Here is a 25,987-nt window from a genome sequence, read left to right as displayed (position 1 = left end):
CTATTAAAACCTCAAACTACAATTAAATCAATACATTTTGCTAGGAGCTTCTTGGCAACCAAGACAAAAAGGGAAATCTTGGAGGGTAATTAATTATCGTTATCTAATAACAGAATCCTTTGGGAACTAACATTTGGGATGTTAAAATCCTATCTTCATTTACCATCTAGACTTTAGGGAGAAAAAGACTTGTGAATAACAGTTTTACATGCTTTCATTCAAGGAAAAGCAGATTTTGCACAAGAGTTTTTATGAGATGACACATTCTTCTTAGACTTAACCCCAGGGCTCTCCCTATCAGAGTAGGTGATTTAGAATTTACTTAAGTCTTTGAAAAATGTTAACCCTGTAATCCTCTCTAAGGATGCTAGCACATAAACGTTGTGATCTGAAAGCCAGTTGTTTAAAACACAGAAAATATATCCCCCTGGAAACAGTAGTCTTATAATTATGGGAATTCCTGGGGGAAGTCCAGAAAAATCCTATTTGATCCTGAATGTGGCTGAAGCGATGCTGATGGTAACCATGATCAAACACCATGTTTGGGTTCCTGGACCTGATGCCACTCAGGCTACTTCAGCGGCTCCCCCAGCCCTGCCCTGGTCCTGCTCCCAGGTGGGGTTGGCACAGACCCCTCCTCTCTGCTCAGGACGAAGTCTCCGGGTGCTCAGGCCCTAGTCAGCACCCCCTGCTCATGGAGGTCCCAAGAGCACTGAACTGGGACTCAAAGGTCTTCCATGGTGTAGGAAGCTAGGCTTCCCTCAGCCTCAGAATTCACACCTTGCGGTGCTAATAAGGTCCTCGTTCAAGGACGCTGTGGGGGCGGACAGCTCCTCAGTAAATTACCAAACAGTCTTGGTTTCAAGGGAATCCTGTTCAGGGCTGCAAAGAATTGAATCACAAATACAATTTTGAGGAAATGGAATTCTTGGAGGCGCCTCTACTGTATTTTTACTGTTTTCTTTCCTTTTTTTTCACTCTTACATGAGATACTGGTTAGTAGCAGTCAGTTTGATGCTCACCTCTTCTAGGCTCATGGGTGACCTAGGTTTAGTGTTTCCTAATTCTTCAAATGCGTGATCTTGCTTTCACCATGTTTCTGTTATAATTCACTCAGGATTTTAGTCCGATCTCTTGCCAGTCTGCTCTAGTCCCTTCTCCCACAAATATCTCCTCCAGGCCCACACGAATCTTTCTTTAAATTAAATACCTTTTCCTTTGGGAAGCGGAGTGGTGCTGCCCAGCAGAACATGGTGGTGGCAATCATCTACTTCTGTGCTCTCCCATAAGTAGTCACTCACCACATGTGGCCACCTAATAATGTAAGGACATTTGTACTGGTTTCCACACCCGAATTAAGTGTGACATTGGAATTGAATTGTGTACGTGTGTGTGCCTGCAGCTTCCTAGGATCTTTCTCCCTTCAAAGCATCTGGACAGGAGGGATGAGCAGCCCTTCCTATGATCAAGTCTGAACAGAAAGGTGCTGATTTTGCTCTTGACCCTCCCACAGGTAGGAGAAAACCTCCCCCTGGCTGTAAGATGTCACCATTTGCTGCTGGTAGGGTTCTACCAATCTGTCCTGGCCCAGGTTCAAAAACAAAAACAGACAAACTATCTTGACCCCCACCTCCCCTGTCAACTATCACCCATTTCTTCGTTCTTCACAATGAAGCTCATCTACACTTTCTGGCTTCCACAGGGGCCACGGAATATTTACAGAAGAATGAATGCACACCGCCCCTTGAGCCACACTTGCAGCGAAATGGAGCTCTCCACGGGCCAATGCAAAGTCCTTTTGGTTTTATAAATATATAAAACCAGACAGCTAAGAAGTTACAAAGTTCCGTGTTATAAACACGCCTAAAAACACCAACTTATCTCTTTTCAAGATAGCCACCACCTTCTCTGCATTAGAAACAAAGAAAAGCACATCTGTTTTGTATTGAAGGAACTTAACCCCCAAGGTTCTAATAGGCCCATTTCATTAAAAATGTCAAGTAAATTAGGAACTTTTTCCTGGATGTTTTGTTTCACCATAAAAACCATCAGATAAAGGTAATGTAAATGATTTTTGCATTGAAAATGTCTGTGCTTGATAGTGATTAGGGATGTTATTCTTTGTTGTAATATTAAAGTACTAATTTGGCGGTGCTATTAATCAAGAAGGCTCCTGACTTAACTTCAAAAAATAAAAGAACTAAAAAGCAAGTAAAAAAAAATCCTCAAAATAGAAAAAAGGAAATAAAAGAGAAAAAAGCCATGCAGGTGTTTTAGAAAACTCAGTAAGCCTGCCGTTCCCAAACACTATTCTAGCATCGAGAACCCCCATATCTTTCCCAGTCCTGGACAGTTTTCTTGGGCACTTTGCGCAGGAGACCCCCACTCTGGAGGAGGAGGACAGTTTTCTTGGGCACTTTGCCCAGGAGACCCCCACTCTGGAGGAGGAGGGAGTACAGAGGAAGGGCGAGAAGAGCCCCGAGGGCTGGCGCGCCACAGCGGGGCCCCGCCGTACCTGCTGCATTGCAGGACTCCTCGCTGCCTTCTGCTGGGTCATTGCTCATCTGCTCCCAGGAGTCTGCACTGCTTCTCAGAGTCAGCAAAGCCGGTCCTTTGCTCCCACTGCTAAGTGTGAAGGGACGGCAGCTGGCTGGAAGGCACAATAGGATATATTAATGTCGACTACCCCTAAAATGGACCATTATAATCAGGAGCAGGGCTCCCCCTGTGTCTCCAGTAACAGGGCATTTGCGAGATAGGCATGGTCTGACCAGGGCTGAAGCAAATGCCATCATGGTTCACAAGGTTTGAGAACCACTTTTCTAGATCCATACCCTCGGGGGATCAGCCTGGCAGTGATACTATGAAGGAGCAGATCAAGAGTGCCCTTTGCACCAGATTCTGGGAAATCACACCTTCCTGGTAGCTGTCCCGCCCCCGAGGCACCCAGGATGTGAATTCACACAAACATCGTTGATCTCCTCCGAACAGAGAGCATCTTCCCAGTTATTTACCATAAATCAAGAGCAATCTTGCTCCCAGAGGGAGAAACCACAGCATGCTGAGGTTTTATAGTACTGACCAGGAGGAAAAAAGTCTTCAGGGATGATAGAGGTTTAATTCAGAAATGTGTAAGTGAAGATGTGGGGCTTAGCCAGTCCCTTTTCACAAAGGTCATGGAAGTTTACCCTCATTAAGGAGGGTGACTAGGCTGGGGACCACTGAATCAAGGGCAGGGGAGCCAGGGGAAGGGCACGGGACAACAGCAGGGATTCAGGACCAAACAGAGAGTGGCTGGAAGATCAGGCTGGAAGACAAAGACCCCCGAAGCAAAGGAGACCAGAACCTTGGCAAACACTGGGGCTTTTAAACGTTCAATCCAGTCGTCCCTGGGCCATGAACAGCAGGATGGAGAGCGGGGGGTGGAGGGGGCTCCCGTGTGTATTTGTGGGGGTGCAGCTATGAGCTAGTGTTTCTGGGCTTCTGTCGCTGTCTGCACCTTTCATGCACGACTAGCAGAAGCCAAATCAGGTCCCAGTGTCTGAAGTGAACAGTCCCATGACAATCGATGGTGAGTCCTGTGTCAGATGTCAGAATGCGTTGTTGGCGGGAGGGTGACTTTTGATATGTAATAAATATTTTGGATTGAAATTCCCTTATCATTATGAGGTATTTTCAGACAGCTTTGCCAAAGTACAATCAACATATCAGCGGTTCGAGTCTAACCAGAGCGCGTGGACAGATCCTGACATATATAGACACCCATGAAACCATCACCGGCACGTTTTGAGCAATTACAGTTGAATGGAAAAAAAAAAAAAACCAATACAAAAGCAAAAGGAGTCAGATGCCTCGTGTCTGAGTCTCCGTTTCTGTCCTCTCCCCACACCCAGCGCGGGACCACCTGCCTCACTTGCCCCTCACGACTGAGTCAAGCCGGCTCTAGGTGGAGGGACCTGACGATTTCCTACTCAGGCAGCCCCATCTGCCTGGAGCCTGCCAGATGGAGCGCCATCAATCGGCCCAGCCTGGCTGCCGTGGGGGGATCTCCCGGGGTGTGGGCCGTCCCCGGCTTGCCGCTCCTGAGCCCCTGGCTGCCGGTCCCGCGAGTCAGATCTCCCGTGCTCCTCTCAGACTACGGGATGCTCTGACAGCATCTGGGTCCAAAGCACAGAGCCCAAGTTTCTTCCTAACATGAGAGGACTAGATAGTGACTGAATATCAACCATGAACACTGCAGATAAAGTAAATTAAAGGTCCGTGGGAGGTGTGGCTCACCATGAAAGCCGGGGCAGGTGGAGGGGGGGCAATACCTCCCTACTCTGACCCACGGAGCCTGAATGGTGGCCAGGTATTGGGGTTCAGGCATTGACAGGCCTGTTGTCAGAACAGGGGAAACAGGAATTGAATCGCTAAGGGGATCTTTGCGGTCCTTGAGAGAAATCCGTTAACTCTCCCGTTAATGAAATGGGCGTCTCTGTGACTAGCTGGAGGCAGCCCAGCATCTAAAGCTGGGGGGCAGTTATCGTTCTGCAAACAAAGCGATGGCCGGTTGTGAACCCACCACGAATGTGTGTGTGTGTTGTGTGTGTGTAAACACAAGTGGTGTCACTCGGGGGCTCCAGTGACTCCCCCAGGCAGCAACTTGGCAAGAAGAAGTTCCAAGACGGGTTTTTCTTCCCATCCCGCAGAGCTCTGACCACGGTCTGACCTAGAACTGTGAGCACCGAGCAGAGCAGGATGGCTGGAGAGCGGTGGCTCCTCGTGGAGGAGGCTGGCAGCCCAGGCAGGGGAGCTGAGAGAGGACGGACGGAGCCGAGCGGCACCTCGGTGAGCCCATGGTGCAGGGCGCCGCTGACCCTCGTGTGGTCTCCGGGACTGTGCCCTTATTCATACTCAAAACTGGTGAGGTTTAGGGACATACAGATTACTAAAGGTTTTGAGATAAGCCACCATATTTTTATACAGATGAAAATTAGGATTTAAAAGTTTTAAATAAGATTAAAAACAATTCATCCTGGAACCACACTATGCCCCTGCACTCAAACCCAGACAACAGAGCCTGCATCATCTAAATTTGAGCCAATGTCATATCTAGACATCCCCCCCCGCCAATCTACCATTCAGCAGATTCCAGGAATGTTGTCTTGGGCCACTGAAAAAGGCCAAGTTTCCTTGAAGGAGAAGGAACCTGTAGGAAAGTAATAGATTCCATGAGTGTGAAAGGGAGAAGCAGGGGAGGGAGGAGCGGTGGAGAGAGGACACACACACATACACGCACACACACAGGTGCACACGCACACACACAGGGTGCCCACACAGGTGCATATTCACACACAGGTGCACACGCACACACACAGGGTGTCCACACAGGTGCATATTCACACACAGGTGCACACGCACACACATAACAACACATGCTAAGCCTCTCTCAGCGTGTGAGGAGTTGGGTAGCATAGGAGACTAGCTGGATGAATCAAGGCCCAGGGAAAAAGATGGCAATATAAACCTGCCCGACAGAGCGTGAGGATGATGAAATCCTTCTCAACAGTGGGGAACCTCCTTCCTCTTGGCAGCTGTGCACTGTGTTTGGGAAGGTGTGGGCCTCCATCCTAATTTCCCGGCCATCCATATCTTCCACTGGGGCTCCACGCAGTTACTACTGCAAATTGCTTTCTTCCCGAGCTGTATTCTATTCTATCAGAGCAGGTAGTTTCCCTTTCCTCTGTACACGGGGACTGGGATTGAATGTAACGTTAAATGCAGGCTCATTTACCGTGGAAGTCCTCCTCCTTAGAGCCTGGACCGCAGAGCAGCATCACACTCTGAGGACAAATAACGGGAACAGAAGCCTCACGGAAAGACCACTGAGTCCTTCTGTCATCCAGACTCAGAAAGCCCAGACAAGAGCCCTGCATCCCCGCCTGAGTTCTATAGGCACCAAGAATCAGGGAGTCCTTCTGACCTTTGGGGCCTGGGTTGTAACTTTCCACAACTGTGAAATTCACAGATTACTTACAAATGATTTGGTTTGTGAAATTCACAGTAGGGACTGCTTTATATAGCAGCTCCTTCCTTTTTTTATTCTCTGAAACTGCTCTTGCATATTGTAGGGCAAGGCGGACAGGGTGCTTCAGTGGGGGCACAAGCCCCCTGGACTCCCAGGGATCTGGGCTCTGAGGTAGAGTGAGCACCTGACCTTTTACAAGGAAGGTGGAGGCAACGCTAGGGTTTGTTACAAGCAGGTTTCAGAGGAGTAGGCCTGAGAACGAGATAATGGGTTTGGAGACCAACACATTAGTGACCTGTGAGAACAGCTGTATGGGGTGGGGGCAAGCCCGTCTGAGAGGAGTGGACACAACATGGCAACATTTGCAGGCAGACGCAGAGCAGAGGAGCCTGGACGGTGGCCTGCGCGGAGAGCATGCAGAGGAGGTTCTCCTTAGGCTGGTGGAGCGCCAGCCCAGCTTTAATCCTGGGGCCAGGAGCTGATGGTGAAGGGGACTCATGTTCATGGGCAAGACCCCTCAGGACTCGGAGCCTGGCCACAGTGTGACGGGACTGCTGGAAGGATTAAGAATGGCAAGCCCCAGGGAAGGATGGAAGAGTGGCTTTCCTTTGCATTTAGAAAAAACAAAGAGATGGGGGAAGACAAGAGGAGTCTGTCCTGAAGAAGGTAAGAGAGAGCAGGCGCTCAAGATGGTTTTCAATGTCTGAGTGAAATGAGTATCTGTGAACTGAAGTCTTTTTCATGACTATGCCTCACTTAAATGTTTTTTAAATTGTGGTAAATGTACAAAACATAACATTTGCCATTTCAACCATTTTAAAGGGTTTGTTCCTATGGCATTAAGCACATTGGCCTCATTGTGCAGACATCATCACCATCCATCTCCAAAACGCTTTTCATGTTCTCACACTGACCCTCTGTGCCCGTGAAACACTGACCCCTGCATGTCCTCCCCACAGCCTGTGGAAACCACCATTCTACTTTGTTTCTACAAGTTTGCCTACTGCAGGAATTTCATATAAATGGAATCATGCAACATTCCATTGTCCTTCTGTGACTGGCTTCTTTCACTTAACAAAATGTGTCCAGGGTTCATCCATGTGCCAGAATCTCCTTCCTTTGCAAGACTGAATAGTATTCCATAGTACGGAGAGACCCCACTTTGTTTTTCCATCTGTCAGTGGACCCTTGGCTTGCTCCCACATTTTGGCTTTGTGAATAACGCTGCTGTGAACATGCGTGTGCGATTAGCTCTTGCAAGTCCCGTGTTCACGTCTTTTGGGTGTATATCCCAAAGTGGAATTGCTGGATCAAATGATAATTCCATGTTTAAGTTTCCACTCTGTTTTCCACAACTGCTGCACCACTTTACATCCCCATCAGCAAAGCACAGTGTTCTAATTTTTCCACATCTCAACAAGGCTGGTTATTTTATTTCTTCCTCTTAAAAAAATGATAACCATCCCAATGGGTGTGAAGTGGTATCTCAGTGTGGTTTTGCTTTGCGTTTCCCGAATGCTTAGTTATTGTTGAGCCTCCTTTCACGTGTTCATTGCACATGTGTCTGCCTTCTTTGGAGGGACGTCTATTCAAGTCCTTTGTCCATTTTTCAATTGGGTTGTTGGTGTTTTGTTGTTGAGTTGTAGGAGTTCTTTATATACACTGGATATTGATCCCTTATCCGATACATGATCTGCAAATATTCTCTCCCATTCCATGGGTTGCCTTTTCACTCTGTTAATTGTGTCCTTTGATGCACACACATTTTTGATTTTGATGAAGGCCAGCGTATCTCTTCTTTCTTTTGTTGCCCATGCTTTAGGTGTCATACCTAAGAAATTCTCAGCAGATACAAGGTCATAAAGCTTTCCTCTGACATTTTCTCTTAGGAGCTTTATAGTTTTAGTTCTTACATTTAGATTTTTGGTCAGCTTTGAGTTAATTCTTTTAAAATTGTGAAACGTAGCATGGATTTACTTGTTATCCCTGCACAGGGACATGTTAGTCCCCTCTGTATAGTTGCAATTTTAGTACACACCCTGCCAAAACAAGGGTTGAAACACAGTCTTTGGAGAAAACACATTACCATAGGCATATGGAAATAAAACTGTTTACAACACACTTATAATAAGTGTTCTCAATTTCTAACTGGGGCATTCATTTACTTATCCTGGACCCACCAGACGTGCTGTTATTATTTAAGCATTAGTCTGCTGCCTGCATGCCCCGTGAAGCCTTTCCTTAAGGTTCTGACCCTGACTCTCACACAGTTCTCTCTACGTTGGCCGATGGCTTTGCCACTCTCAGTGCCGAGCCAGTGGGAGCCCAGCAAGATTTTTAGGTCCTCTTGTCAATTTTTCACAGTCTGTAGATGGATGCTGTGATGACATATTTCGAAGAGTTTGGATATCAATTTAAAACAAGGGGGATTGGTTTGAAAACCTGTACATGGAGATTCTAGATGCCCAGATACCTTCTCCCACCCCCTGAAGAAACAAAGGGTTAATTCTTTGGAGAAACTAAACCAGGGAGTCTCTGGACTCAGACACACTTGAAGGGATGAGGCTCTGGATGAGCAAGAACACCATAAGAGTCAGCAGATCAGATTTCGAGGTGCCCGTACCACTGCCCCCACCCCTTCCTCCCATCCTGCTCCCAGAGCACCTGCTTCTAGGCATACACCCTCCCTTCTACCCCTGCTCCTGACAAGAAACATGAGGGCTTTACCCTGGAGACACTGAATTCTACCAAATAAAAGACCTACAGGTACTGACATTTGGCGGAGGGGTCTCCCTATGCAATCACACTCTATCAAGTTCAACTGGCAACAATCCCTGACCAGAGTTTCCAATGCCTTCCCCAGCTTCCAACCTGCTTTCTCATGCCTCACACTTAAATAAGAAAGGGTGGCGAACGATATACGAACATACTTGAGGAAGGCTTCCAACACGGAAAATAGGCTAAAATAATACACAGCTGAAAGAACCTGGGATGGGGCACCTGGGTGGCTCAGTCAGTTAAGCATCTGCTTTTATTTATTTATTTATTTATTTATTTATTTATTTATTTATAAAGATTTTATTTATATGACAGAGAGAGAGGGAACACAAGTAGGGGGAGCGGGAGAGGGAGAAGCAGTCTGTTGCGGAGCACAGAGCCCAATGCAGGGCTTGATCCCAGGACCCCGGGACCATGACCTGAGCCGAAGGCAATGCCTAATGACTGAGCCACCCAGGCGCCCCTGCTTTTAGCTCAGGTCATGACCTCAGGGTCCTGGGATCGAGCCCTGCATCAGGTTCTCTGCTCAGTTAGGAGTCTGCTTCTCCCTCTCACACTCCTCTATGCTCTGTCTCTCTCCCTTTCAAATAAATATTAATAAATAAATTCTTTAAAAAAAAAAGAACATGGGATAGAGACCATACAGGGAGGGAAAATATTCTTAACATTGTAGTATTCTCAGAAAGAAGAGAAAAGATATTGCATTCATGGTAAAAAGAATGCTATAAAAGGAACAACTGGAGGACAGTAAAGAGTTTATAGGAATTAAAATAAAATATTAAAAATTATAAAAGTCATTAGGGAGTTTGAAGAATAAAATTGAAAAAAATCTCCCAGAAAGTAGAACAAAAATACAAATATATCAAAAGGAGAGAAAAGATAAGAAAATATGAAGATTAATTTAGCATAGAATAAAAAAATAGCTGAAGTTAAGAAATTATCAAAGAAATAATACAGAAAAATAATCCAGAACTGAAACATATAAATCTGCATGCTGAGTGGCCCACCATGTCTGGGACAATGCATTTAAAGAGACCAAGGCACATCACTATGAAATATATTATCAGCAAGGATCCAAAAAAGAGCCCAAGAGTTCCTGGAAAAGAAAAGAGGCCACAAACAAAACAAAGACAACAAGAGAGCTTCATCGGACACTAGAAGATAGCAGAGTGGAGGGTCCAAAATTCAGATGAAAAATGATTTTCAACATGGAATTCTGTATTCATTGTAAATATTATGGAGGGAGGAACAAAGATATTTTTAGACATACGCAATCTCAAGACATGGACCTCCCAGGTGCCCTTTGCCAGGAAGCTACTAGGGTGTGCTCTGCCGAAATGAAGGAGTAAACCAGGGAAAAGTGAAGCATGAGACAGTGGGGGCCGTGAAGGGATGTCCCAGAAGGACAGTGATAGGACCCAGGATATCAAGCACATAGCAGGTATAGCCCATCCAGGAGGAGCAGAGCTGAGCATGGTGGGACAGAGGGCTCAGATGGAGAAGACATGGATGGAGCTGACAGACTGCTTTCAAGCACATTCTGGATAAATTTGGAAACTGTGTTGTCAGCTCTGGGACAGATCTGTTAGGGCATCTGGTGCAAAAATGTAAGAGAGAGCCAAAAAACGAAGGTACAACTAAGGTATAAGCACATGATAAAATAAGACTAATATTAATTGCAGGGAAAATAAAAGTTGTACAAGGGAAAAAAAGAAATGGAATCCAGATACCCTATTTGCCTCAGGACCAAATAACACAAATGGCAGTGTTTCCCCTGATAACGGCAATCGCAACACGCTGAACTTGCTGGGCGTGCAGAGAGTGTGAATGGCAGCAACATCAGCCCCCATCTCCATAACAGGAAGTCAGTGGATAATGTCTAAAACACAAAGAAATCATCAGGAAATAGCAGGATATTATTTAGTAAAAGGGAAATAAGTAGCTACAAAGCAGAAATAAGAGGCTTGTAAATGGTCGTTTCTTGGAAGCAAGACATTTTGTTCTAAGAAATTCAGTTTTGTTTTGTTTTTTTTTAAATGATGGTATACAGTTTGGGGTGATCTTCTGACTTATCTATACTTCTCGGAATTTCAATGTGTTCACATTCAGGGTCCCTGCTAATTTGTAAAATCCCCCATGTGTATGGTAAGAAAATGTGCCCCTTTGGGGCAGAGCAGCCCCAGGCCAGCACAGGGCAGGATAGGGTGGATTTCAGCCTTATCTGCCACCTTACCAGGGGCAACTTACACAGAACACACTGGGGACCACACAGCAGCCCTGCTCTAAAAAGTATGCACTGCTATGAAAATAGTGTAAAGAAACAAAAAGGCATAAAAAACAGGACCAAAAAAAAGCCCCTATCTGAAATTCTCCTAAAGTCAAGCCTCGTATCCTAAATGCCCTGTTATTTCTAAACTTCTCATTTGAACGTGAATGCCGGTAATAAACAATACACTACAATGACTGAAATTAACACCGATCATTTTAACACTCTGAGAAGTGCTCTAAAATAGTATGGGAGTTGGCTGACCTGGATAAACAGTCATCCTCATGAAGGAAGGCCTGGCTAGGGATTTTGGGTGGTTTTTAGATTACTGAACCAATGACTGGATGTGATTGCTAAGATGTCAGGCATTGTCGTGGATGAGTAAAATGTAAGTCAAGTCTCAAGAATTGGAAGACGGTCCCAACCGCCATCTGCTCTGGCTGGGCCCTTTACGCAGTAGTGTTCTCAGTCCCGGGGTCTACGGAGGCCACTGACTGTGCTCACGCACTGTCTTGGAAAGGGCAGAGAAACCGCACAGAACGTATGTATGGTTGTCTGTAAATAGTCTTAGCGATTAAGAATGTCATACAAAACAGTAATATCTTAGATTTTTTTTCAAAGTAGAGGGTTAAAAAGAGTTAAATGGACAGAGATTGATTGGATGGAAAGAAGGACTCCCGAATTCCAATCGAGCTATTTAGAGAGAACGTGTGTGTCGCCTTGCGCAGTTGCGATGAGAAGCCGGCCCCTGTGGAGCAGGCCGGGAGGGCCAGGTTGAAGGACTTTCTCGCTCTGACTGAGACCAGCTTCCAGTGTGAAGTGTTTTTGACTTACTGCCTTTCATCACTTCCCCTGAACCTTGAGCCAGCAAAGTACACTTCAGAAGTATTTGATTTGGTTGTTCAGTAAGGAATGATTTCATCCCCAATCCAATCATTACTTCTTAACTTGAAAACACTTTTTATTCGCTTCAAGGTAAATGACACTTGGGGTATGAATGAAGACCCAGGAGAGTTTCCTCAGAATAATGCTAGGCTTGAACGGCCCAACCGCCAGGAGAGAGAGCCCATTGTCATCCGGACTTCCTGTCCGCGCTCTAAGTGCCCCTTACAGACTCTGACATCATAAGTGCCTCCAGATTCCATCAGTGGTCCACAATGAATTAAAAAGCAATAGAATCCAGGTGCTTTTTCTGGTAAACAGTTACTTTGTAGGAAAAGCAAACAGAACAAGGATATTCATTGACTTCCCTGTGACATTCATTCACATCCAAGAGAGCTCTCTGCACCTTTGGTTCCAGCAGGCAAGCTCTGCCCACCGCACACCCACCGGTTTGCACACATCACCCATCTCCTGTCATTGTGCCCTCTTCTTTTTAATTAACTCACTGATTATAATGTCTTAAATGGCATAAAGTGAAGACAGCCTATACAAAAGATGCCAATATATAAATTAAGGGAAGCTACGTCTCTAAAAAAACTCCCAAAGAGGCTGAAAATTTCCTCTGAGAACTACTTCCTACACTCTTGCCTCAGCTAGCCATAAATCCTTGGTGCTGAAAGGACACATTTCATGGCCTTTCACTATTTTCTAGATCGAGGGGTTCCAAAGTAATTTCTTAGAGGAGCACTAAACCACAAATTTGTGTATGTGATCAGATACATTTTCCCCCAAAGTTTTCAAGTGGTACAGAATTATTTACATGGTTATGTCAGATAATTTCAGCTGATTAATTTCATCTTGACATTAGATAAACTTCACGGAAATCTATTTCTGAGGCATGTCCGTGCTGTCATATGAAGTAAACATGATGGGTTCCCTTTGCTATGTTCACTATTATCAGTGGAAAGCAGAAAGTGGCTTTTCTTTAACCTAATGCTGCTCTGTTTGCTTATAACTATGAAACTAGTATTAATATTAACTCCTATTCAACCCAGAACAACGCCAGGCAAGGTAAGACCCTTGTGAAGTCTAGTATATACAAAGTTCGGAGTCTCTACTTCTACCGAGCACCTCGAAAACGCAGAGCTAACAGCATGCCGTGCCTTTGCAGGTCCCAAGACAAGGTCTCCTGATCTTATGAACCCTTTCATAAAACTTCTCCCAAAATAAATAAAATATATTTTTTTGCATCCAGAAGCTTATTCTGAACTGCATTTTTGTTTGAATTCAACATAATTCCTCTTGATTCAATATACAAGTGTTAACACAGCCTGATTAGAGAACACAACCTCTGCTCTAGAGAATAAAGCAAATGATTAGCCCTCACCCCCAGACCTCTGGTTATCCCCCCAGTCCAGCTGAGGCCTGAGACCAACACACGTTTAACCGTTTCAAAGCCGGCGGCGAGAGCCGAGGTCCAGGTCCCAGGCAGCCAGCCCTGGTTCAGAGGAGATGAGTGTCCCCCGCCAAGGCTGTGGAACTCTGACCTGGGTTGCAATTACAATTCTGAGATCTACTCCAGAGAATCTCCAATTAATTCCTGTGTCTCCTGTGCCCACTTCTGCCCTTGCCTTCCCCTTCGCTTGTTTTCTTAGGAGACACGGGGGATGCTTGCTACCTGGTGTACAAAGATGTCTGTGTCCTTGAAATTTAAAATGTGACTGGGCCTACAAAAATAGGGAGGTTTCACTGTCATTTTTCACTTGAACGTCCAGTTGCTCGCACCGAGTGCGGGAACTTGCCCCTCGCTCCGGATGGCAGGGGCAGGAAGCAGTAATGGGACACCAGCTCCTTTCTGTCCCTCTCCAAAGCCCCCGTGGGGCCGCGTGGATTCTGAACCCCACGGGGCTCAAAGTAGAACATATTTTGCTGCCGTTGTTAACAATCCTATGCTTTAAATTCCATACTTTAGAAACATCAGAGAGATGAATAACCCTTCGCCTTTTCCAGAGAAGTAAGGTAGGACATGAATTTTAACTATCTCATTTTGAGCTTTGTTTACAACATAAATGCTGTTTCTGATTAGCTGCCTCAAATTGGTTACTTAAACATTTTAAGCCAGTTTCGAGGGTGTGGGAACAACCAAGGAATAAAATAAAGGTTTGATTATTTCTTTATTTTCCCTTGGAGGTCAGTCTATGAATTTTATTCAAATAATAGAATCACTCTGTGAGATGCCGAAAAAAAAAAGAAAAAAGAACTTTATTTCAGTGAGGACTGCATGCCATGAATTATGTAAGCGATTCCAGAAGAAGGGCCAATCATGTTTTCCGGCATGTGCCACAGGCTTCAAGGACAAGCATGGAGCTCAACAAAATTAAGATGAAAGCACTGTTGATTGTTAGTCAGCCACAATGGTAAGGGACCTTCATCTGTGTGCGGACGGGGCTTCCCACAGGGAAGAGGAAGGCTGGGAAGCTGCCAGATACTCATATGCAAAATCGGGGACTGTACATAAAATTGCAAAATCACAATAAGGCAGTAAGTATCACCTAGTCGAATCTCCCAAGCGGTCAGAATTCACATCTATAAAATGAGTGTATAAAATCTGTCCTGTTCTCCTCAAGGCCGCTTTTGAAATGGAGGGTCACAGACATGAGGTACGGCAGGGGAAGGCGAGGGGACAGAGAGATGCACAGCCCGTGATCACTCCCGTTACCACCACTCCCACGGCGGTGGAGCCACGGTAGACAGCGAGACCGCTGGAAAAGCCTGGCAAAAGCTCCGGCTTGTCATCTTGCCCTGGCTAGCGGGAGATTAGAAGCGCTCCTCTCTGAAGTCCTTGGTAGACCCGCGGAGTCCTAAGCCTTTGCATATTCCAAGTGCAATGTCAACGTTGCTTTTATCACGCTCAGCTCGTCCTCCTTGTTCTTCTAAGATATGTTTACAAGGGTAATTACCAGAAGTTTGCTCGCGTTTCCACACGAGGTTGACTTGTACCACCAATAACCAAGGAGAAATGCAGGTTGCCGTCACAGGACGCAGGGCGGTCGGGAGCTGCAGATCATCACGGAGACAACACCGCATCGGCCGTCTTTCCCACCAAAGCAGATGCGTGTTCGCTCTCCAGGTTCGAAGAGGACCAAGACATGGGGGGCTGTTCATGAAAGAGGATTTCCTCGTGGTGAATAATTTTCAGAATTCATGAGACTTGGCAGTCAGACGTGAGGACTCAGTTAGTGTCCCTGAAAGTATGTGGCTGTTTCTTGGCTCTTGTTCTTCGTAAAGTGGTTGTTGCCTTTTGGACTCACTAGAAAGATCAACCATTCTCACTTTTCACTTATCCCTTTTTGCTGCTGTATGACCCGAGGCCTCCCCGGCACCCACTGCCTTCTGTCACCTTGCCCCCCTGACACATGCTGCAGGAGTTGAGTTAGACCAGCACGATCCGCCTTCTTCAGACGCATACACTCACTGCTGAGAGAATACGGTCTTAGAAATAACAGCTCTGTTTCTACTGGATCGAATACAGATGAGTATATGACATATGCATTACTGTGCACATGCAAGGCAGGGGAAGGGAGAGCCAAGGAGACACACAGCTGATAGGATAGATTTCTGGGGTTTCAAAGAGCGGAGACCACCCATCCCACCAGAACGGTCACACTTGGCGACATCCCAGCTCTTGGAGGAAGAAAGGAAGGAAGAACACAGGCACTCCAGCCACTCTCTGTTCTCTGAAGCAATCACATAAACAAATTGAGAAATATTTTATGGAACTGTAAAACACTATCAGGTTAGGAAAAATCAACATTCCGCCCCCCCCCCCCCCCCCCCGGCCCAGGGAAAAGAATTCTCCTCCACGGTTAGATAGAAAGCTTAAGAATTTTATATTTAGTAGTAAGCATAGCTGGCCTTATACGTGAGCAAAACAGAGGACTGCCCAGATGATGTAATTCAAGCAATGTCAGCAAAAACTCAAAGGGATGGACACAGGGCTGAGTATGAGGGGAAAGAGGCTGGGGGGAGGGTTGCAAACAGTCAGTGGTTCCAAGTTTGAATGAGATTGGGGCCAGTCACTTTTGCTGGTTCATTTGTAAGAGCCGGGGGGTTGGTGGGCCCTGTTGTCAGAACCCACCCAGTCCTGAGAATCAGCTTCTCTCTCCCTCCCACCATCAGGGTGTAGAGTAACACAGGAAGTCCCTTGCTGAGCTAAGCATGCAGTACAGTATTTTATAAGAGTTACCTACTAAAGGCAAACAAACTGACATTTCCCTCTGGGGAAAAAATTCTCCACTTCACTTGTGACCCAACTGGAGATTACAGAGAAGCCCAAGTGTGTTCCAAACCAACAAAACAAAAAATAACCCCACGGGCAGATGGGCAAGGCTGGGGAGAATGAAATATAATGCACCATCGTGTGGCTGGGTAGTCCAAATGGAGAGGATTCTCCCGGAGGCACAGGAGGGGATAGCGTCTGGAGGCATTTCTGTCCCTCCTTCCCACCCCCCCAACCCCCAGCCTCGGAGCAGTCAGACTCTGTGCTGCGCGCCCTGCCCCTGGCAGGGGCCATTCTCCCAACTGTGATGACCTCACACCAGACCCCACCATGGAGGAGCCGAGGGCTGACTTCACACACAGCCCAGGCCACACGAGCTCAGTGACTAACACAGAGGGGAGTTCTTGGGAATTGACTCGACTTTCCTTCTCAGAATCACATACTGCAGTTGTAGCCAAATTGTGCTGAATCCTGTGTCATGACTCTTACTCAGGAGCCCTCACGGGAAGTCAGCGTGCAGGGCTTGTCAGAGAAACCAAACCCAGTGAATCATGTGGACCCAAGCTTGCTGAAGGCCAGGGGCCTTTCCAGGAATGCAGGGATTTTTTAAGAGACAATTCTAGCTGCCTATTTTCTCTTCCAACATGTCCCTACAAGGGTTCAGGGTTTGGGAAGGACAGGAAGCTGACCCCACATTGACAGGCGGCCATGGGAGTGTCCCATGAGTGGGCCAACTCCCTGCCTACTTTCCTCAGGCTGAGGCCTCGGTGCTGCACTCAAGAACCCAAAATGTCTATGGAAATTTGGGGGGAAGCAATAAGAGGAAGATGGTCAGAAGATCAAAAAATCATAAAAGAAATGAATAAATCATTTGCTTTCTTGTCCAATCACTTGATTCACTGTAAGGAAAAGGCCTAGTATGTTTGTTTATATAATAAAACATAACTTGAATAATCCATGTTTCCAGAGAAAAATGAAGACTTTTTTTTTGTCCAGCTGCTTTTCATCTTATGCTGCTGAAAAGACCCAAATTCAATGGCGCTTTGTGAGTTTGCAAAAAGGCAGAAGAGAAAGGGCTTTAAGTTTTTTTCTCAGACAGACAGGTAGGTCTTGGCCTTTAGCAGTAAACTAGTCAAAAATCCAATGGTGCGAGGGCCACCTCCCCACCCCAACGTGCGTGCACTTTGTATGGTAGTGACGACGCAGGGTGGACGGCAGGAATTCTGCATGCCCACGGTTTCTCCCCTGGCAAAGCCTCTGAAAGCCTGCGCAGCAGCCGGGGCTCTTTCCTGGTGTGTCCCCGCCAGAACAAAATCGGCACTCTCATTAGGTCAGCTCTTCTTTTATGCACCCTCACAGCAGCTTCTGGTGCGAAACAAGAAATGTGCAGACCGAGGCGCGGGAGAGGAGGACACCGATGTCAGTCAGTTCCTAAGACTGCGTCCAGCCCTCCCTCCGGGAGTGACAAGTGGGTGCCTGGCACGGGCCCAAAACACAGACTGGCTTTTCTGCTTGCCAGAAATAATACACATTTTGAGAAATAGGATGGTTCGAAGACAAAGGATCTGTTTGCAATTCCGACACGCCAGTTTTCACCGTGCAAAACCTGCCCCCAAGACAGTAATAGGATAATGCCTGGGAGCACTGAAGGATTGGGATGTTGCAATGATACCATTTTTAAGCAAAAAGCACTTGTAGGCCACCCAGAGTGTAGGCAGGGTACATGAGAGCATAAAATAGTCTGAATAACACGGCAGGGGCTGGTGGCCTTGGCTTCAGACAGACTATGTACCACATCCAAAGCCACTGACGTCCTCACGGGAAGTCTAAACCACTTCTTGGGCCAAAGAGAACACATCTCTAGGCCATGAGTTAGCCCCTGAGCCCTTCGTGTTTTCAGACTTTGCTTTCTCTATTAGCTAATTTATATTATGTAAGAGTTATAGACATTTCATATAAAAGAATTGTCATTTGGGATGAAGCTGATTACGGAGAGATGAGGAAAAAATGGATATATTTAAAGCAATGAAAATTCAATTTCAGTCAAATTAAATATCAACCTTCTTCAGATGGAAAATCCCAAAAATAGAGCAGAGATATTTTCATCTTGATTTTATTCTCTTAACTTACAGACATGAAAAGATAAAAGAAAACATCAGAATATTTGGATGAATTACTTGAAGTAATCTCAGATACGGAGAGTTGGAAATCTATCCTAAAAAATGATTAAATTGGAAGACATTTAAAGATAAATAAAGATAATAAAATAATAAACAATCACCACGTGTTTCTACCCTGGGGTGGGTGGTAGTAACAAACAGTTACCTAACTTGAGAGCTCAGACAGGTGACCAGGAGGCCCAACCACATGGATCCAAAGTCCCTGTGGACCACTATATTAATAAACCTTTGACTTAGATGTTTTAAAACCATATGCTCAGCAAGGCCTATAGTAGTGATTACTAGTAGTGATTACTTTAAAAAGGTGAGCCTTGGGGCGCCTGGGTGGCTCAGTCAGTTAAGCGTCTGCCTTCGGCTCAGGTCATCCTGCATCGGCTCCTTGCTCAGCAGGGAGCCTGCTTCTCCCTCTCCCTCTGCCCCTCCCCCTGCTTGTGCTCGCTTGCTCTCAAATAAATAAATAAAATCTTTAAAAAGAAAAAGGTGAGCCTTTTAAAACAATTATGAAGGGTGGGGCAAGTATTGACTTGTAAGTCCTTGTAAGTCCTCTTATCTGTTCTCAAATAACCATAGCTGCTGTGGACCTTTAGACAAAAAAAGAAGAAAGAAAAAAAAAATGCCCAGCTTACTTTAAAGGGCAAATGAGACTAGCTTCAGACTTCCTGGTAAACCACAAGCCAGAAGATGGTGGGCACATTTCTGTTGTGATAGAAGAATGATATGCAGCCAAGCTGTCTTTTGAAGGCAACCAATAGACTTATATATATATATATATAAATATATATAACTTTTATATATATGTAAATGAATATATGAAAGTCATATATGTATGCATGTTTTCAATAAATGTGCCACCTGTATGTATTTCTTGAAAAAATTTACTACAAGATGCATTCCAATTACAAGACAACCAAAAAAAGCAAGCCCACCCAGAAATCAAGACTGGGTAAAAAAAAAAAAAAATAGGCAGGAAATCCTGAGACAAGTAAACAGAGCCATAAGGGCATTTGAACAGAGCCGTGCAGGGAATGAAGGAGGGCCGGGTGAGTTTCTGGGGCAGACGGCAGGGGCAGAGGCATCAAGAATAAAGTTCCCAAGGCTAGAGTGTGCCTGGTGTGATGGATGGATCGAGAAGGCAAGTGTGGCGGGAATTTGCAGAGAGAAGGACTCCTGGGTTTTGCATGAATAACTGCGAGCAGGGAAAACGAACATGCTGCCATCAATATGTATTAACCTGATGAAAAGGAAACCTAATGGTCACTTTAAAACAGTAACAGCTAACCAATAAAAATGTCATGTGGGATCAAAACTTGAGTGTGTCTTGGAGTTCATTCTTTGAACTCTGTTAAGCTTTATTGATCCAGGAAATACTGCGGAGCCCTGAAGTGCCCATGCTCTGAAGCAAAACTTCCAGCTTGAATCCTGGCTTTGCCCCTGTTCATTGTGTAGTCGTGGGTGACTTCCCCAACCTTCCTGTGCCTCAGTTTCCCAATGTGCCACGTGGAGAAACTGCGTGGTGTCACTGTGAGGGTGGTATGCGTGCAGGCATGAACATGTAGCAGCACGTCTAGTACATAGGATGTGCTCAAGAAGACTCAGTTCTCAACTTCACGAAAGGGAGATACACAGAAAACTCAGTGTTTTATATGAAGTTTTTACCTGGCATCAAGAGTCAGGGGAAGTGGTAGCCAGGAAGGACATCTCTGTATTTTTGGCGAAACTGCTATCGAAGACGTGACCATGGTTTTTAGATCTCTTTATGTGAAACTTACAAAATTAACCTTCCTGGTTTTAGTTTTGGCGTGGAATATTAGTGTCTGTTATCACAAAATTACAGTGTACCAGCCCTAGTGCAGGATGGACTGCATAGTAAACACCCTTTCACTTCGGATGAATTAACTCACCCTGTCCTCTTGTTTGCTGTGGGTATCCATGAACGTAAAGGTGAATAGTCTACTCCATGAAGCAACTAGACGTTGTTTTCTGACAAGAACTACCTTATGCCATCTCCCCCAACCCTTGCTTTACTATATAGGTTTTTCATGGTTTAAGCCAACCCAAAATGACACTGTGACAGTCTTTCATATTTTGGCAACTCTCTCTCTCTCTCTCTTTTTTATAGAGAGTGCACACAGGGGTTGAGGGTGTGAGGAGGGGCAGAGGTAGAGGGAAAGAGAATCTCAAACAGACTCTGCACCACCACAGAGCCAGATGCAGGGATTGATCTCATGATCCTGAGATCACGACCTGAGCTGAAATCAAGAGTCAGACACTCAACCGACTGAGCCACCCAGTGGCCCCTTGAGAGCTCTCTTAAGGAGTCTGTTGGTATCTTGGCTCTTAGGTCCCTGGTTCCCACTGACAGTTCTCTGGGATGCCAGGTCCTTGTCTAGATGATTAACTACCACCTGCTCCAAATTCCAAAGGTTCTCATTGCCCACGAAGGCTGCATTGTTCCAGAAATGGCAGTGCCCGCCACGTGCCCCACACACTGTCGCTCAGTGCTACAGATGCTCTGGTTTCTTCCCCACTACCCGAATCCTCATGAGCCCTGTTCTCGTCCTGCAGAACACCTCCCCAGCCATGCCCCGCCAACACCTGAGATATAAAAGAGAATCAAGCAAGAAGCTATCATATGAAACCTCTTCCTTGAAGAATATCTAGGATGGTGATTTATTTTGTTATATATCATTTTAGGTTAGAAACAGCTTCTTTGGGCTGGGATGAAGGGGAGGGTTTCTTCCGATTTTTCTGGTTGCACTTGTGTGAACTCATTCATGGTATAATCTCATATCCTGTTTTCAGCATGGTTGCGTTGGGCTAGCTGGTCCTCATTTTCTATTAAACAGACTTTTCTACTAGCAAACTAGCTTCCACACTGTGCAAAGGTGTTGTCAGGATAAATGGCAATGTCTATAAAGTGCTTGGAGTTCTCTGAATAAAAAGCACAGAAGAATAGAGCATTAGCACGCTATTATTCTCATAAAGAGTGGGAGGAATTGCAAAGAGAAATCATGTCAAAGATGTAAGGAAATTTAAAAGTCTGAGACTTTAAAAGGCTGGGATTATTAAAACACCCAGTTGTTTGACAGGAGAAAATTAAACTGTTCTCCCATCTCAAAAACTATAATGCCACTCTCTCATTACTTACTGTACCCCACCACCTCTCCCTCTGCACCAAGCTTTCACAGAAGTCAAGAACACTCCATATATGAAAAATTATTCTACTGCTATACCATATAATGACAATCCAGTCTAGGAGGAAGAAGAACTATGCCCTTTTGTCAATAGCAGCACCTACAGTTATAGTTATATGTAGGATCCCAAATGCAACACCCATGTGCCCAGGCAATTTTAAATTTCTGTTCATGGATATGGCATGAGGTTGTGGGTCCATGCAAGTTGAGGAGATGGAGCTGAGCTATCAGCTTAAAACAAGGACTCTTCATGGGCTGCATCCCCATGGAAGAAGCAAACTAGAAGGATCGATCTGCTGGAAGAGAGAACATAAGGACCACATTTCTCCCTGCTCTCTTGGTGAAAAGAAAGGTCCCTGAGAAATAAAAACGTGATACATGCACACAGCATGGGTGTATCATCTAAGATTATACAGTGTGCTGTGGGAACCCACGTGCCGGGGAAGAAGCCTGAGGCTGGGCCTTTGGGAGGGGACACCTTCCAGAAACAAAAGCAAATCCCTCTGGAAGGACATTGCCGCCACGTAAGCCACACTCACTTCCTGAAGAAGAAGATGTCAGAGTGCAACCCACAGAAGAGGTGAGGAGGGGAAATTTGCATGGTGGAGACTCTGCACAGCCGCCTCGGAGATCAGCACTCCGAATTTCAGAAACTAGAACAAGAAAAATGCTGTATAGTTTTTTGAAATCCTTAGAAAAGGATTCAGAATCACAATCAAAAAATAAAATATTATGAGGAAAGGGTGAGGCAGATTTGGGAAAGAACCAAATAATAGCTTCTAGAAATGAAAATACAGTCACTGAACATAAACAGAGGAACACACAGCCTATTGGATGGGAGTGTATGGGAGCAAACGGGTGAACCAGGAGGTAGAGGGGAGGGTTACCCAGAACACAGTGAGCTCCACGAGCTAGGAGAGAGGAGAGGGACGGGGCAGGATGCAAAGCACAGAAGGGGAGCGTCCAGCATGTCCTGCATCGCAGCACTGGAAGGAGAAAACAGAGAAAGCCAGAGATGTTTTCAGAGATAACAGTCGGGAATTCTCAAGACTGTTGAAAGCAGGAGTTCTCAGATTAGCAAAGCATGAGAGTTCTAAGCAGGATAAATAGCCACGTGCTGGAGTTCTGTATCAGTCAGGGTTCTCCAGAGAAACCAAGTCGAATAGGAGACCCATCTATGTATATAGAGAGAGGCTCTATGACAAGAAACTGGCCCATCTGATTATGGAAGTTGGCAAGTCCCAAACATGCAGAAATGACGTCCCAGTTGGAGCACAGAGTGGAAGCTTTCATAGAAGCAAGAGAGGAGTGGGTGGGCCAGCTTAAAGGCCACCCAGCAGGAGAACTCTCACTCAGAGGAGGGTCGGTCTCTTGTTCCAGTCAAGTCTTCCACGGACGGGAGGATGAGGCCCACCCAAACTGGGGAGGGCAATCTGATTTGCTCAGTCTACTGACTTAGTGTCACTCTCATCCCAGAATACCCTCACAGACACACCTGGGACCATCTTTGACTACCTGGGGACCCAGTGGCCCCGTCAGATCGTCACATAAAATTAACCATCATGGATTCCTTGTTAGTGAAATTACAGAGCACCAAAGACAAAAGAAGAAATTCACAATAACCAGAGAAGGAAGACCCTTGACCTAACAAGGAATGAGACGTGGGCCGACAGGGCCTTCTTCGCAGATCAGAAGGTATTCACATAACGTCTTCAGAGTGAAAAGTAAGTGTCGGTAGAGAATTTCTTACTCAATCTCATCCAAGAGCGAAGGACAAAATGAAGATTATCACAGGGAGACAAGGACTAAAAGCGTGGGAGTCCTGTAGGTCAGGATGTCGGAAACCTAACTCGGAAAGAAGTGGGGGTCAGGGTAATAGCAGCAAACCCGTGAGCAAATCCAAGGAAAATGGCAGTGGTGGCGCATCCAAAAAAGAATCACTGAAGCATGGTTATTACTCCTGCTTTATCATTATAGTTGGTATCATTATTATAATCATGGTTAGCTAAAACAAAACCAAGTAGTATTCTATATTTATTAGGCGGATACAAATTCAAAAGTCTGACAAACCCAAATGTTGACAAAGATCAGATCATCAGAAATTTTTGGTGGAAGTTTGAATTGATACGATGAATTTCAAGAGTACTTAGCAGTAAGTAGTAAAGTTCAATGTAAGCATATCCGATTACTAGCAGTTCTACTCCATGGACGGTACAATTTTTTTTTTAAAGTGTTATCTTACAACATTTAAAAGTATGCGTAGCAATATTACGTATTACATAGGAATATATACACGCATAGTAAAAGTTTTTACAAGTTTTAAAATCATCTTAAAAGCATGTGAATAAAAGCTGCTCAATTTAGATTAGTCATTTCTTACGGAGAGAGAGGGAAGGAAATGGAATTGGTGACAGGTACACAGAGAGATTTATTTATACCTGTAATGATTCACTTTTTGAAAAAATTCTACAGAGCATGACTTCTAAATTTACAAGATCAAAAACCACAAACCAAGGGGTTTTCTTATTTCAATTTTTCTGATATTTCATTTGCAAAAATGAGCTACTGAGACAATAAAATGCAGAATGCAGGTAGGTGTTGGCAGCAAGGTGTGGAAGAACAGCAGGATTTAAACTAAGTCACCTGTGTTTTGCTAAAGGTCATAACAATCATCACAACAACTGCCATTTATTTGATGCCCGAGTATTCTTATACGCACAATCTTATTTAATTATGACACTTACCCTAGAAGTGTCATTTATTTCCGTTTTAGAGAAGAAAGAACCGAGGCTCAGAGAATTAGCTGACAGACCTGAATGCCTTGAGGCTTGGAACAACTTGTAACTGCTCCTCGGCGCCCTGGCTCAGGGCATGCGAGCCGCCCCCTGGCAGCCCTAGGACTGTGATGGTTAATGTCCACCAAGTGCTTCTCTGTTCCAGGCCCTCCCCTGTCCGACGTCACTTAATATTACGACAGCAATTGCACAAATGGGGCTCTAGTCGTTACTCCTTTTGTGCATAAAGAATGAATCACAAGGTTAAGCAATTTGCCCTTGAGCGGTGGCATCCTGATCCCAGACCATCTGACGCCAGAACCCACCCACCCATTAGCTCTGTCTGTAGGGCCAAAGCCAGGGGGCCTCCCACAGCAGCAAGACCTGCCGCTTGCCTCTGGCTGCCAACTTTATCTTTAAGCTTACTGACGAGACACCGAAATCAAGTGTGTATCTAACCGTGACAGACAGCACAGACCTGACTTAAATCTCGGGTTACTGGCTGGCCCTGGGGTCAGCACGACCCTCCCCAGGACGGGTCCTCTTGTGCACGTGACCGGATCCTAGCTACCTGCCTCTGTCTCTGCCTGTGCCCTGCCCTCTGCTGACTCACACACCATGACCCACTGTTGGAAGTAGGGCTTGCCTTCCTGGGTCACGGACAGGAAACAGACTCAGCTCCCACCTGCTTGCGCTGACCGAGACTAAGGTAATTTACTGTGAGCGTCTAGCACGTGCAGGGAGGTGTTCAGTCCATGCCTGCCCTGATGTCTCCTTGTCTTTATAGAAGAAAAAAAGGTGTTGGGAGTAACTTGTTGCAGAGCTGGGGACCACCAGCCTGGGTCTTAGCTAGGCTTTGTTATTAGTAGCATGGGTTCCTCAGTCATTTCATAAATAGTTCCTGTGTATCTATTCTGTGCTGGTAACTACTCTAGTCACTTCCGATAAAGTACCTTATATTCAAGTGGACTTACTGTATAAAGTTCCCAGACCTGTTACTTTTTAAACCTTTTTCACTTTGCAGTAATTTTAGATGTACAGGAGAGTTGCCAAAATAGTGGCCAGTGTGTCGCAGTGCTGTTACCTGCTTCGCTACTGTTAACATGTCGGAAAAACACAGCACTGTGATCAAAATGAAGAAAGCAGTGGTGAGATACTAACCGAACCACAGGTTCTATGTGGACAGCACATTGTTGCAGTTCTACTGGGAGGACTGTGTGGAAAGTGTTTCTTACGGTTGTTCTTTGATTTATTTTATTTTTTTAAAAAGATTTTATTTATTTATTTGAGAGAGAGAGAATGAGAGAGAGAGAGAGAGAGCACACGAGAGGGGGGAGGGTCAGAGGGCGAAGCAGACTCCCTGCCGAGCAGGGAGCCCGATGCGGGACTCGATCCCGGGACTCCAGGATCATGACCTGAGCCGAAGGCAGTTGCCCAACCAACTGAGCCACCCAGGCACCCCAAGGCTGCCTGCGCGTGGACCCTCCGTCTGTGGGATCAAAGCAGAAGCACCAGAAGAGACCAGAGTGACCGTTTTAGTTGACATTTGTGAGCCTCCATAACTGGACCGAGACGTGCTTCTGCAGGTGGCATGGAGAGCGCGCACTGCAGGTCCTCCCTTAGC

General features: G+C 45.6%; 1 protein-coding gene and 1 non-coding gene across 2 annotated transcripts in view; both read right to left on the bottom strand.

Annotated features, from left to right (window-relative positions):
* PDE10A (phosphodiesterase 10A) overlaps nucleotides 1–25,987 on the bottom strand; it is a 582,460-nt gene that overhangs the window by 334,256 nt on the left and 222,217 nt on the right. The gene's annotated exons all lie outside the window — the stretch shown is intronic.
* Nucleotides 7,960–8,065, bottom strand: LOC113928152. Its single transcript, XR_003521831.1, has one exon. It is a non-coding gene; the product is annotated as a U6 spliceosomal RNA (small nuclear RNA).

This window comes from Zalophus californianus, chromosome 7 (genome assembly GCF_009762305.2).
Source record: "Zalophus californianus isolate mZalCal1 chromosome 7, mZalCal1.pri.v2, whole genome shotgun sequence".
Taxonomy (NCBI): Eukaryota; Metazoa; Chordata; class Mammalia; order Carnivora; family Otariidae; genus Zalophus; species Zalophus californianus.
The sequence above is the reverse complement of the archived record's forward strand: the minus strand, read 5'-3'. Positions and strand labels throughout refer to the sequence as shown.